This window comes from Anser brachyrhynchus (genome assembly GCF_964034855.1).
Source record: "Anser brachyrhynchus genome assembly, chromosome: 4".
Taxonomy (NCBI): Eukaryota; Metazoa; Chordata; class Aves; order Anseriformes; family Anatidae; genus Anser; species Anser brachyrhynchus.
The window spans coordinates 20,151,176-20,154,256 of NC_137698.1; the positions used below are offsets into that span (position 1 = coordinate 20,151,176).

General features: G+C 35.8%; 1 long non-coding RNA gene across 1 annotated transcript; it reads left to right on the forward strand.

Annotated features, from left to right (window-relative positions):
• The first annotated feature begins 1,385 nt into the window (after positions 1 to 1,385).
• On the forward strand, positions 1,386 to 2,510 carry LOC308194874. Its single transcript, XR_013950960.1, has 2 exons — positions 1,386 to 2,036; positions 2,377 to 2,510. It is a non-coding gene; the product is annotated as an uncharacterized lncRNA (long non-coding RNA).
• Positions 2,511 to 3,081: the final 571 nt, after the last annotated feature.

Below are 3,081 nucleotides of genomic sequence, written 5' to 3' on the forward strand. Positions count from 1 at the left end.
GAGGTCCAGGTAGATGGTATCAGTGATGGTTCAGATGATTCATTTGATAAGCAGTGCACAAAAATGGGCATGTTGCTTTCAGCACAACATAGAAAAACAGAAAAAAAAATAATGAGGATTAGGTAGATAGACATATGCAGTACAAAATCACGTTCCTATACTAGTCAATATTTCTAAAGCAGTTACTTCAAGAAAACTCAGTCGGTGAACTATTTAAATGTAACTATGTAATAGATAAGAACAAAGAATATCATACAAGATGTTATTTGCATGAAGTCTTGATACCATAAAATTGCCTTTAAGATGCAAAGAGTGTCTCAGGGCACTTAGTCAAATATTTGCACATTTTACACCAATTACCCATATACTTTAGGCACACATTCAAACACTCAACTACTTGATGATTATAATTATTGTACATTCCATGTTTCTGAAACATGCCAGATTCCTAATTGGAAGGAAGAAAATTATCTTGAGGCATGCTCTAACAAAACAATGAAAAATAGCCCAGGAACAATGCCCTTTTTGTGCTGCCTACAATATCTTCCTGCTGTATATACAAAAGCACAATAAACTTTTAATCTCAACTAAAAGAAAAAACATCCTGATACCTTAATACTTTAAGAGCCAAAGAGAAAACTTGCCATTTTAAGTGGCTTTATACACAACTGAATCCATTTCTATGTTTACTCTCATTATACAATGCAAACCAACATTCTGTCCTCTGTGCAATAACCTCCCTGAAAATAAACCAGCAAGGCGTCAAATTCAGCAAAGGAATGAGGCACCTAGTGTGCAATATAGCTTAGAAATCAAGTCCAAAGAGTACTCAGAAAAACCCTTACTGTGCTGCCATCCAAACTACCAAACTGACTCATGTTTTAAAGCTAAATTCCAGAAATACCTATAAATGACACAGCTGAGCAGCTCACAATGCATTGCTCACACCTTGTTTATATGACTAAGTTAGGATCCAAAATTATGTCATTTCCTTCACATGCTCTCCAAATAAATCAACTTGAGAGCTATCATCAGGGCATATCTAATACACAATCTTTTATTTTCAGTTCAAATGCAGCTGCAAGTAACTACAGTCTTTTAAAATGTCCTCTTCATCATGAAGATACAAAATTCTAGCTCAGTCCCTTCTTATGCCAGTTTAAAAGGATGTTTCTTTATTTTCTTTCTGTGAGTAAGACTAGAAAAGGAATAGGAAATGATAGAGGAGACACCTAAGCTATTTTAGTGCCTAGGATAGTTTCTGAAGATGCCTTCTTCCCTGAGCAGATTTTAGAATTTTTCCAGTCCTTTAAACACAAGTCTGTGTTTGCTGCCTCCAGATCATTCACTTTCTTAGTCTAGTACCCAAATTACCATGTTGTGGCAACATGTTCTCTCTTGGACCCATAAAGTCCCAAATTTCTTCAAATAAGAGGTGAGGGTTTGAATTCTTCAAGTTAATAAGGAAATACTAAACCAAGATTTCTGTGTTTCTAGGTCAAATGCTCTGACCATAAAATTGAGGTTCTTCATCCAACTGTATTTAAGACATAAGCAATTGTCTTCAGGAGAGGCATCAGGTTGCTTAACTCAGGGACAGAATTAATGACTCAGTCAACCTCCCAATTGTTTAACACTCAGCAGCTATACACACAGCATGTTATTACAAATGTCAATCTTACTTTACTCATGAATTGCTTGGGAACTCAGATTTCTAATATAAAACTCTCTCCTGGGAAAAAGGCCACAGAAGTAACAGCACCAAGAAATGCATTTATTTGAACTGGTCTTTTAATATTCATCATTTTGATCTTCCATTGTTTGCAAAATAATTGGCAATTTGCCTGCTTTCTTAGTATTAATTTAGGTGTTTGGTTTTTTTGTTGGTTTTTGTTTGTTTGTTTGTTTGTTTGTTTGTTTGTTTGTTTTTGGAGTAACTAATTAGTTTTCCTGATGCTGTCCTGAAAAAGTAAAAGTTATGTTCATGACTTCCTGCAGCAGTAATATATTGTGTCAGTCATTCACAATGTGCACAGGTATTTTCAACTTTATAATAATCTTGTCATGGAAATCTTTCTGTAAAAGAAGTTTTATATTGTCTTTGTGGTCTTCCTGGAAGAAAGATCATCTTCCCTATAGTCTTCATTCATTGTTCATTTGAATATAAATTAGGTGAGTTAGTGACACTACAACCAGAGCAGTGAGAGAAGAATTGTGCCTCCATAATAAGCCATGCAATGCTTGCCCAAATTATGGCTAAAGGCTGTTTTGTTTCTCATTATCACTTCCTACTGGTGAGAACTAGTTTATATTCCGTTTTCCACATCTTCTTGTACAGAATAAGTATTACAAGATTCCCAACATTTTTCATTTCAGTGTTTCCGCAACTTTGAGTCTCCCGGTTCTGAATGAAAAGGTGACAAATCAGTTGTCCTCCAAAAGCCATGGGCTTCAAGCAGTTTAGAAAAGGTGGAAGAGGCATTGAAATGCTGAAAGGAAGGGACTGGAGATAGTTTTGCAAAAAAAAAAAAAGAGTTTAAAAAAAAATGAGTATCACTCGATCCATGGAGCTGCAGCTAAAGCAGAAGTCAGTCTACATCAAAGCGAAGTTGTAAGCTGGTCCAGTAAAAACTTATAAAAAATGTGATTATAAACACTGTATCTGATGTGTATCTGTCCCACTCTCAATCCAGTTGAAAAACTGCATGCCAGAAACTTTCCTGTGAGCTTTATGTGAACATTTTGTAGGAATTACAGGCCTCCATGTGTCACTGTTTTGAAGAGCTCCACCCAGATCCATTTGAAATTCCTCAGCGCGTGGGAAGATCCCAGTCAGTCTTGAACACTCTGAGTGATTCCAGGTTCTGTAGAGATCCGTGGTCCCCTGCCTCAGACCTTAATTCTCCAATTCAGCAAGGGAGAATCTGTTACAAGCTACACAGTTTTTGTGGGTTTGTTCTGTTTTTTGTTTGGTTGTTGGTGTTTTTTTGTTTTTGTTTTTGTTTTTGTTTTTTAACACTAAGAATATATATTATTCCAATCCTTTCCTTTTAAACAGAAGTGCATTCATTCTTCAATGTG